Source organism: Apodemus sylvaticus, chromosome 16 (assembly GCF_947179515.1).
Source record: "Apodemus sylvaticus chromosome 16, mApoSyl1.1, whole genome shotgun sequence".
Taxonomy (NCBI): domain Eukaryota; kingdom Metazoa; phylum Chordata; class Mammalia; order Rodentia; family Muridae; genus Apodemus; species Apodemus sylvaticus.
The window spans coordinates 45343070-45354764 of record NC_067487.1 but is presented as its reverse complement, the minus strand read 5'-3'; the positions used below and the strand labels follow the sequence as shown (position 1 = coordinate 45354764).

The following is an 11695-nucleotide window of genomic DNA, read 5'->3' as shown; positions in this document are numbered from 1 at the left end:
TTAGAAAATAATATGGGAAATAGCCTTGAACACATTGGTCCTGGAGATAATTTCCGGAACAGAACACCAATGGCCCAGGCTTTGAGAACAACAATTAATAAATGGGACCTCATGAAACTGCAAAGTTTCCATAAGGCAAAGAACATTGTCAATAGGACAAAATGGCAGCCTACAGATTGGGAGAGGATCTTCACCAACCCCACATTTGACAGAGGGCTAATATCTAAACGTTATAAAGAACTCAAGAAGTTAGACACCAACAATCCAAATAACCCAATTTAAAAATGGAGCACAGAACTAAACAGATAATTCCTCAACAGGGGAATCTTGAATGGTCAAGAAGTACTCGAAGAAATGTTCAAAGTCCTTAGTCATCAGAGAAATGGAAATCAAAACAACTCTGAGATTCTATTTTACACCTACTGTAGTAGCTAAGATCAAAAACTCAAGTGAGTGCTCACTTTGGTAGCACATACACTACAACTGGAATGGTACAGGGAAGATTAGCATGGCCCCTGTGCAAAGATGATATGCAAATTTATGAAGTGTTAGAAAAATAAACTCAAGTAACAGCATGTGCTAGGGAGGATGTGGAAAAGGAGGAGCACTCATCTATTGCTTGTGGGATTGCAAACTTGTATACCACTTTGGAAATCAATTTGGCAATTTTTCAGAAAACTTGGAATAGTTCTACCTCAAGACCAAGTTATACTGCTCCTGCGCATATACTCAAAAGATGTTCCACTATCCTCCAAAGGCCCTTGCTCAACTATGTTCGTAGTAGCATTATTTGTAATTGCCAGAAACTGGAAACAATCCAGATGTCCCTCAACTGAAGAATGGATAAAGATAATAAGCTAATCTATACAATGGATACTATTCAGCTATTAAAAACAAAGACATCATGAATTTTTCAGGGAAATAGAGCATGAGAATACCATCCTGAGTAAGATAACCCAGACCTAAAAGAACATACATGGTATGTACTCACTTATAAGTGAATAATAGCCATAAAATATGGGATATCCATGCTATACTCCACAGACCCAAAGAAGCTAAACTAGATGGAAATCACAAGTGAGGATGCTTAAATCTCAGTTAGAAGGGAGAGTAAAATAGCCATAGGAGCAGATTGAAGAAGGAAAGTGGGTAGGAGAGGGTATGGGGAAGGGATTTGGGGAGAGTGGGGCACTCAGGACCAGATGTAGGGTGGGACGGAGGGATGGCCTGATGGCCATGAGAATGAATGGAAATTTGCAACTGACAAGGGTGGGGAGGTAAAGGGCATCTCCAGGAATAGACAAAGACCTGGTATAATGGTTTGTATATGCTTGGCTCAGGGAGTGGCAATGTTAGGAGGTGTGGCCTTGTTGGAAAAGGTGTGGCCTTGTTGGAAGAATAATGTCATTATGGGCATGGGCTTTTGGACCCTTAACCTAGCTGCCTGGATGCTAGTCTTCTCCTAGCTGCCTTCAGACCAAGAGTGGAACTCTCAGCTCCTCCAGTCACATCACTCTCTAGATGCTGCCATGATCCTACCCTGATAATGGACTGAATCTCTGAACCTGTAATCAAGTTTCAGTTAAATGTTGTCCTTATAAGATTTGCCTTGGTCACAGTGTCTGTTCACAGCAGTAAAACTCTAACTAAGACAGTTGGGATAAGATGCAGGGGGTATTCAAGAATCAATGGGTGTGTCCTTATCTGTGACTCACAGCATTAGGGATATGGAACCTGAGGAGGACACCTTCTGTAGCCAGGCAGAAACCTCAATGGAATGCTAGGGACACCTCGTTCGCAAAACTTTCAACCCAAAATTTATCCTGTTACAAGAAATGCAGGGACGGGGGGATGGAACAGAGACTGAGAGAACAGCCAACCAATAACCTGCCCAACTTGAGACCCCAACAGTGGATGGAGCTTGAGGGACTCTTATGGAAGAATAGGAGGAAGGACTGTGGGCCCCATAGGGGATAGGAACTCCACAGGAAGCCTAACAGTCAACTAATCTGAACCCTTGGGTCTCTCAGAGACTGAACCACCAACCAAAGATAAAACACAGGCTGGACCGAGGCTTCTCCTCACATATGTAACAGATGTGTAGCTCGGTCTTCTTATGGGTTCTGAACAATTGCAGAGGTTTCGACCATAAATTCTGGTGCCTGTATGTGGAATATATTCTTCTAGTTGGGATGCCTTGTCTGGCCTCAGTGGAAGAAGATGCACCTAGCCTTGCAGAGACTTGAAGTGCTAGGGTTGGGGGATATTCAAAGGGGTCCCCACTGGCTCAGAGGAGATGGGGAGGGGGGAGGGGGAGAAAGGATTGTGGCAGGGTGTGACCAGGAGGGGGCCAGTGAACTGGATGTAAAGTGAGTATGTTAAGACAGAAACAAAACAAAAATTCTACCACCAGTACCACACCACCACCACCACCAAAAAAAGACAAAAACCAAAAACCAAACAACCAAACAATCCCTCCCCAAAACCAGACTTAATTGAAAAACAATGGGGGTGGAGAGCAAGTGAAGAAGATAATGGATATGGTCTACATCTGCCATAGCCAGATATATTACATTGCACACACACATACACACACACACACACACACATACACACACACACACACACACACACACACACACACACACGCACGCACACGCACGTGTTCTAACCTACCTTAGCACACAATCCATGGTGATACAGTGGTCCATGAAGGAACACAGCTGTGGTCATTTGAGAATACCCACTTACTCGGTTATGTGACAATTTGTGAAAGAGTATTTTAGCTCTTTCTTCTTACTGTCACCTGGTTATGGCCTTTTAAATGAATTTGTCTTTTGCCACCCTGCAAAGATTTAAGATTATTTCCAAACTAAAAAGCAATTATGAAACTTCATAAGACCTCACAGGAACAAAAAAAAGCTGTAATATAAGTACATGATATTTCATAATTTCATAAACTGAATTTATGCCATCAAATTTTAAGTCTTTATTTCCCAGGTTCCTCATTAGAAATAAACGTTTCTGACTTACCATAGCTTTCAGAAACCAAGTGACACAAAGGCAATCAATGGAAGCTTGACTAGAACTTGGCTTTGGAGGTTTTATGTTTTGCCTTTCAGTCTGTGAACCCACAAGGTGGGGACATTTTAATGAGAATTTCTTGTACAGAATTTGCATTCTGTGGGGCTGGTATTTTCATTCTCTGTCTGGAGTAAATACTCATAAAATATTTAAATAAATCACTAGGACGCATCTGTTTCCTGCTCATTGTGTACAACCTGTTGGAAGCTTTTGGAATGAAGAGTGGCATTTGGAAACCTCAAGAAATGACAATAGCAGTTGCGGCAACGTTTTGCATCACTCATGACTGATGCAGGAACAGATGATCTCAAAAGCCCTTAAGAAATCAAGCCAGCTTCGGGATATCTTTGTTTAGAAAGTAAACTTTGAAACAACATGCCTTCTAATAGTACTGACTGGAACATCAGGAAGAAACTTTGTTGATTATTCTGTTTTCATTTATAATGCAGTTGTGGTAATACATATTATTCTTCCTTTTAGGGAGCACAGCTGAAGCACCTGAATGCAACTCTAAGCAGGTGAACAGGTTTTGAAATTGTAGCATGCTATAGGCAGGTCACTAATTTTCAATCTGGAAGAAAGTTTATTAAAATCTGTCTTTTGGTATAAAGTCATCAAAATAAGAGTTTTCCCTTCTTTTTGGTATTTTCATGTGTATGTTTTCTTTTCTTGAGTAGGCATCATTTTATGTATCTCTGTCTGAACTGGATCTAAGCTAGAATCCTGCCTAATTTAAAATTTTTTATACATTATTCATTCATTCATTTAATGCATATGATGGTTTGTCTGCATGCATATATGTGAACAACATATGTGTCTCTGGTACCTACAAAAGTCAGAAGATAGCACCAGATCAACTGGAATTGCAGTTACAGACAGACTTGAGAAGCTATAGACAATGGAGACTTGACTTATTCTTCAATACAGATATTTACAGAGGTAGGTGGTAGTGGAGAGCAATTGGATAGCAATGTTGGGCCAAGAACTGTTCCCATTCCTAAGCCTCAGGAATTCTGACACACTGTCCATTTGTAGACTCTTAGTTTCATATATAAAATAACTTTAAAAAATGGACTCAGAAGGAACCTCAAGGACAATCATATTAGAGAATACAGAACAGAGGAGCTGCACTCTAGATCGCTGCTGGGAAGAGATGAAGGGAGAAAAAGGAGCAGTAGTTATCCTTTCAGAGTTTGAGGTTGAAAGGCAGACAGGCTTAGTAATGGAAGTTTGTAAGCAGCTGCATAGGGTGAGATGGAAGGAGGGCTCCTTTAGAGATAGAGAGTAAGAGAAGCCAAGCTGTCAGGGCAAGTTGGCTGAAGCTTTTGCATCTGGAAAAGGCAGATGGAAAGAGTAGGGACAGCAGATTCTACCAGTAGGGCCTGCGAGTAACAGCTTTGAGGAATTCGTATTTCTCTCATCTTAACATTTCTTCAAGGGCATAGGGCTTCTTTCCATCCTCTGGCTTCAGTCTATCCTCATGAGCTTGTAAAACAAGGCTTTACCACAGGAGGTTTTCGTTCTTGTCTAGGCAAAAGAAGCTACCCCTTTTCTACATCAAAAGTTATATCAACTACTGACGAAGCCATTAGTCATTCTTGTTGTGGTACTCAAATGTCACATGGAGGTCTCACACATGGGTGGCATCTGCTGTCTGCAACAGAAAGGGCCAGAAATGAATCATGCTATTCTTATGAGAGGAAGCAGACATAAATGAGAATCATGTCTCAAATGGTGCTTGGGAAGAAGGCAGCTGAGAAAAGTCCTTTATTTCCGAGGTATATGGGTCTTTATTGTCATATAGGGGAGGATGAGTGATAATTCGTTCTGTACCAACACGTTGCCCATTAGTGGCATCAGCCATGCCCCTAGATCCATGAAACCCATTATTCCTTGTTCACTGAGGACAGTGGACACTGAAGCAAGGGAGAGATTTGCTGTCAGTATTAGATCCACATAGCTTGGCATCTGTTGTGCTGGTAGGAGGCACTGGAACCCCTGGTGTGTAATCCCTTGAGAGTAGATTGCTTGGATTCTGAGACTTGGCATTGAGCACCAACACTGAAGAAAGATATTAAGCTCTCAGCTGCTTCCTAGCTCCAAATGGGAACCACTTACACTTTTGATATTTGTTAACATATGTAAAAATTTCTTCCTACAAGGTTGGGAAAACTACCCATGGAGTCCTAAGACTGAATTGGCCAAGATTTTCTATTGGCCATGTTTTTTTTTTTTTTTTTTTTTGTCTACTACACCTCAGAATAGTGCTTGTAACAGTTTCCTCTAAACTTCAGACCTTTATAACACATTGAGTGGGATAAGTCAAATTTAGGACAGAAGTCAGAGGAAAGATTTCCTAAAGGTACCTATACAAAACTAGCAATTGATTTACATCCCTGAAACCATGTAGTCCCCCAACATGACCCTTGACTCCAGTGAACCACAGCCCTCTCAGTGAAGTTTAGTGAGGTCAAGATTTGGCTGCCATGTTGGCCCACATTCTGAGATAGATAGCAGCAGAGGGTTGGCTGCACATTATGTTGACCAGCTAGACAAGAATTGATTTGAGTAGACGCTCACATGTCCAGAACTCTGACAGTGTTTCAATAAAAATGATTCTATAAAGTGAACATGCTATACAAAATCAAATTCAGTTTCAGACCTTGATGAATATTTGATGAATCCACTACCTCTCCAATATGACCTTAAAATAAGCTGTTCTAAGTTACATTTGTGTGAAGCTCTTGGTCTCGTGTTAAAAAAGAAACCATCTTGTCAAAAGGTGCTGACAGTGTCCCCAAAAGCACATTTGTTTGGCAGGGATAAACATGGGATGACATGAAAATAGTTTACTATTATTAAGCCCCTGTGAATTTGATTTTCCTATATTTTAAAGTTGTATAATTTCACCTTCCTTGAAGGTCAAGAGACATATTGTAGCCCACCTAGGGAATTAGCTACTGTCTTCTACTGGGTGACTCTGTTGATGGAATGTTCCTTCACTGAACAGTTTTCAGAATTTGTTCAGAAGATTGAGAAACTTCAGAACCGGTGAATAATTATTATTTCTATACTATGTCCCTTTGTAGCTACTCTTAATTCTTTTGTGGAAATATCAAGGAAGTTGAAGAAGAAAAGAAAATCACAAAATCACACTTTAAAAGATTTTAAACATACAAACAGGAAATACAGGCATTAGAGCATTCTGCTATAGAAAGAGCAGTCAGTGGCCAAGGTTCTGCTACCTCACGGCACAGTTACTATATTTCTCAAAAACTATGTAGGATCACAAATTCTCAGCTGGAATCCCTTTGTCTTTAGGGACTCTCATGGTTCTGTAGCTAGCATATACTCTGACGCTCTATTTCAATTGCCGGGGTAGCCATAGAAAGTTGCACAAATACCAAGAATATGCTAGCATGTGAACGGAACTCTGATGTTTTCTTGAGACAAGTCATTGAGCCAGGCAGTGATTTACCCTACTTAGAGGGATCAAATTCTGCTAAGACAATGCAAGGAAAAGAATGTTTGGGAGTTTTCAGTGTAGCTGAACCAGAAGGTCTCTGAAATGCTCACACTCAATAGTAAGATCTGGAACTCTTCAGTTTTTGTTTCAGTTTTCTGAAACATCTTGGGTCAAGGGGAATATCAATCAGTACTTTCATTTCATTTGGGTGATCTGATAAAAGGACTACAAGGACAGGAACAAGTGACAGCTGGGCAGATAGTCAGGGACACAGGCCTTGTCATGATAGAGGATGTAAGGGAAAGAATGCCCTTGTCTTACTATTGTTTTTGACTTGAAACTACAAAACATATGATCTGTTCATATTAATATTCAATAAACCCATTAAATTGGTTTATCTTTATGATTTGCCTCTTCTGCTATTTAGGGACTTCAAAACTCTTCAGAAAAGAGATATTAAAAAAAGCTTTTGCATTTCAATTTCCTTTTCCACTGGAATAATACATACATAACACACACACACACACACACACACACACATACACTATTTTATTATAATAATAATACTTACAGAGTAGTGACTATATGCTCTCTTACTACATATAGATTCATAAATATCACTCAATATCAAGCATCTTCTTTTATTTAATATTCTTTCATGCTGCTAAGACTCCCAGCTTCTTGATTACATATTTTTTAAAGGAAAGAACTTTAATGTGTTCTCTGAAGATAACATTCCTAGAGAAAGAAATCCATGACCTGCTCAAAACTTTTTGGATGCTCACACTATGACACAAAAACTCAGCCTTACAAACAAGGTTTTCTGGAAGTTCGATACACAAGGTCCTCCACCCATTTTCCTGTCACACAGGATGTATTGGCTTTTGTTGAAATGCAGCGTGACACTAAATAGCTGGCGACCACTGAATGTGCTGCTTATTATTGGGATCACGCCATAGAGCTGCATTTACAGGAAATCAAGTGACCTTTCAGATAACATTTCTGATGCCAAATAAAAAAAAAACAATTTAAGAATTTGTTGTGACATTTTTCAGGCATATAGCTTGAGTTTTATATACACCCAGAAAAGCTTTGTTCTTAAATACTCATACTCTCAGTTTATTTAGATGCGTTTTTAATAAACAAGGTTTATGAACTTGCTTCTTCTGCTTCATGCCTTCTAACATAATATTTGCTAGGTTTGAACCATAAAGGAGCAATGTAACATTTTAGCAATGTGGCTAACTTCATGGGCATGAAATTAAAGTTAAGCTCAGTAATTTATGAAGTTATATTGATTGCCTTTTTCAGAATATTTGTTTATGATCAGTTTTCAACATCCTGTTCATGAGTTTGTCTACTGATGTACATAGTGTAACTGAGTTACAGATTTTGTACTGTTGGTTAATGAAACCAGTCCATCATGTCTAGTTTCCTGTTGACATTGACTATGTCTACAACAGTGGTTTTCAACTCGGGGCTTGAAACCCCACTGGGGGATGCATATCATTCATTTACATTATGATTCATAACAGTAGCCAAAATAGTTATGAGGTAGCAATAAAATAATTTTATGCTTGTAGGTTACCTTAGCATGAGGAACTGTATTAAAGGGGTACAACATTAGGAAGGTTGAGAACCACTGGTCTAGAAAGAAATAGCAGGACTGGGTAGAAAGATTATTCACATTGATGTCTGAAGTCTCTCCAGATAGTCTAGTGATTCTCGTTTCAGATAGGAGAGTTGCCACACATATTTATTCTTCAGCACTTACTGTGCAGCCCAAATAATTTTCAGCAATGTAAATGAACCAAAGAAGGTCCCTGTTCTCATGAAACTTTTTTTTCCCCTTTTAGTGGATGGAGCTGGGAGAGCATAAGCAACACATGATATGTGAATAAGAAAACATGTCACATATGAATAAATGTAACTGACATTATTACAACAGCGTGCCAGTGGCCGCCACTCAGATACTGAAAGAAGACCCTCCTTGACAAATGAAGCATAATGTGCTGTATGACTGACAAGTTTTGTGCCCATCATAAGGATTATCTCAGTGATGTGGGATGGTGATGCTAACTCCTCTTTCAAGCTGTGGTTTCTCTATCTTTTGACTAAATCTAAATGTGGAGCCTTCATAACTTTAAGACCTGTTAGGAGACATTCTTTATTTAGGAGTCATGACAAGTACATAAGAAAGAATGTGACAATCTGCTTGGGTCACACATTTCCCTATTATTCATCCAGTGAGACTGCGTATAATTCACTCAAGAAGTCTGGTGGACATATGCAGATAACAAATAAAAGTGTCAGGGGAAACAAAAATAACCAATTGAGATTGGAGACATGGCTAAGTGGGTTAAGTGCACTAGACAGCTGCTCTTACAGGGGGATCCAGGTTTGGTTCCCAGCATCTATGTGGAGCAGCTGGAAACCACCTTTAACTCCATCTTAAAGGGAATCTGATATTTTTTTCCTGTCTGTTACAGCTATCACACACACACACACACACACACACCTTAAAAAAGAAATAAATCACTCATTGAAGGGCAGCTATTTGTAGAGGTAAATATAAAGTAAAACCAATCCCGGAATCCTGGATGGGAGTGTGTAGAAGCTGCGTGAGACAGGACAACATGAACAGTAAGCTGCCATCTCTTTCTACTTCGTAGGTTTCTGTCTACTGGACTGCAAAAGCAAAGTGTTATCAAAGGCAGAACTCAAAGCAACAGCAACACAATTTGTGCTGGAAAGGAAAGGAATTTATAAGACATCAGATTATTTTGTCCATGATAAGTAGACTTAGAGATAGTACTCTACCCTAAATAAAAAATGATATTGTTTGTTTGTAAGGTTAATTATTTGTCAACTATCAAGAGCAGGTTAGTAATAATCCAGTTATACGCGTGACTCTTCCTCACTACAGCTTCCACCCCCTCTCCTTTCCTTCCTTGCTGTTCTTTCCCCCTCCTTTCTTTATTTCCTAATTAGTGGACTGGTATGATGATGATAACCCCTCTTTCAAGCTGTGGTTTCTCTATCTTTCGACTCAATCTAAATGGGGAGCCTTCATAACCTCAAGACCTGTTAGGAGACATTCTCCATTTTGGAGTCATTAGTAAATAGCTCTTCCTAATTGGAGAAAAAAACGGTCAGCAACAAATCTGATCTCATTAACTCAAGCAAGGAAAGGTCTGAGCCAACTGTTTTCCAGTTCATAACTTGTGCTGTACAAACCAAAGTCACTAAACAAGCAACCAGGTGAGTCTGGTGTGCATTCAGAGGTAGGCACCATGCCAGAAGATCCAGATAGCTTACACTTGGCATTTAGGAATGGCATGTAGAATTCATTAGTATTTTGAGAACCACTGGGTTTCATTTTAAGTTCCATTTTTATACAAATCTTTTACCTCCTGTAACCAGGCAAGACTTCCAATGGAGAGACAGGCATACCAACCCAGTCACAAAACCTTCAGCCCATAATTTTTCCTGCTTATGAGAAGTGCAGGGAGAAAGAAGAAACACAAAATGAGGGAATGGCTAACCAATCATTGGCCCAACTTGAGTCTCATGCCATGAAAGATCCCACCTTTAATGCTATCAATGATACCCTGCTATACTTGCAGATGGAAGGGGTTAGCATAACAGTCATCTGAGTGGCTCACCCAGCAGCTGATGAAAAAAGATGCAGAGACCCACAGCCAAACAATAGACAGAGCTCAGGGAATCTTGTGGAAGAGGGGGAGGAAGGCTTGAAAGCGCCAGAGAGCTCAAGAACACCACAAGTAAAGCTACAGAATCAACTAACCTGGGCACACAGGAACTCAGAGACTGAACTGCCAACCGGAGAGCATGCACAAGACACACCTAGTCCCCCTACACATACATGACAGATGCACAGCTTGGTCTTCATGTGGGACCTCTAGCAGCAGGAGCAGGGGCTGTCTCTGACTCTGCTGCCTGCCTTTGGATCCCTTTCCCCTAACTGGATGGCCTTGTCCTGCCTCAATAGAAGAAGATGCGCCTAGTCCTACTGCAAGGTCATAAGCCAAGGCCTGTTGATATCCCTGGGAGGTGTGCCCTTCTCTGAGGACAAAAGCAGGAGCATAGAGGGAGAAGAGGAAAGAGGAGGAAGTTCTGTTTGGGATGTAAAGTTAATTTGTTAATTAATAAAAATTATTTTCAAATTAGTTTTTTCCATAAGAAAAATGAAAAGAAAGGCATTATTAACTGAAGCACAAAAGTATATATCTTGAGATAGTTAACTTTATAATTATGTGGATAGTCTAGAAAGATAAGTAGTAGAATAATTTTGAGTCATTTTATTGAATGAATGAGAATGTTAATCCACCAATTATTGTAGAAAATGTTTGCTTCAATAGCCTTTGTTCTTCCCCTTCTGAGACAAGAAATTTATGTTCAATATAAATATAAAAATTATTTAATGAAGCTAATGTGTAGTCTTAACATTACATGATAATATGTATTAGTAACAATTATAATCCTTAATTCTTATTTAGTGCAGTGTATATATTATAAAAATGTGATTACACTATACTTACTATATTTTTTGAATCTATTTTTTCATTATAAGAGTTTACTACTATATATTTTTAAAAAAAAACATGTTTTCACTTATTCTAGGCTGGCCTAGAACTTATGATTTAGCTGAGAATGACCTTGAATTTCCGATTCAACTGCCTTCACTTACCAAGTGCTGGGAGCACAGACATGAATCACAATTCCTGGTCATTCATGTATTATCTACATACACACTGTAATGTTTGATTACTATGTTTCCCTGCGGGTGTTTCTCATGCCATCTTCTGCTCATCATTTCAGACCTTTCAATCTTTCTTATACTGAATGACATGTTTATGTGCCTAGCCAGGGATAATCAGAGTGTAATAAATGCATATGCTATGGACAGTTAGTCTGCTGTGAGTAATCAGAAGCTGAAACTTCAAACCTGAGGTATGGGAAACTCACCTGCAAATGATGAGAAAGATGAGCAGACCCAAGCTGAATGCCATCTGCCTTTATTCTTAATCTCTCAGTGATCATTAATTGAGTGGAACAATTTTGAAATGGTTGCTTGTTCTCAGTGACACTCCAAATTCAACAATAAGCATCTTACTCTCTTAT

At 39.4% G+C, this 11695-nt stretch overlaps 1 non-coding gene across 1 annotated transcript; it reads left to right on the top strand.

Moving 5' to 3' along the window:
* Positions 1 to 453: 453 nt before the first annotated feature.
* On the top strand, positions 454 to 560 carry LOC127667202 (U6 spliceosomal RNA). Its single transcript, XR_007973841.1, has one exon. It is a non-coding gene; the product is annotated as a U6 spliceosomal RNA (small nuclear RNA).
* The last annotated feature ends 11135 nt before the right edge of the window (positions 561 to 11695 follow it).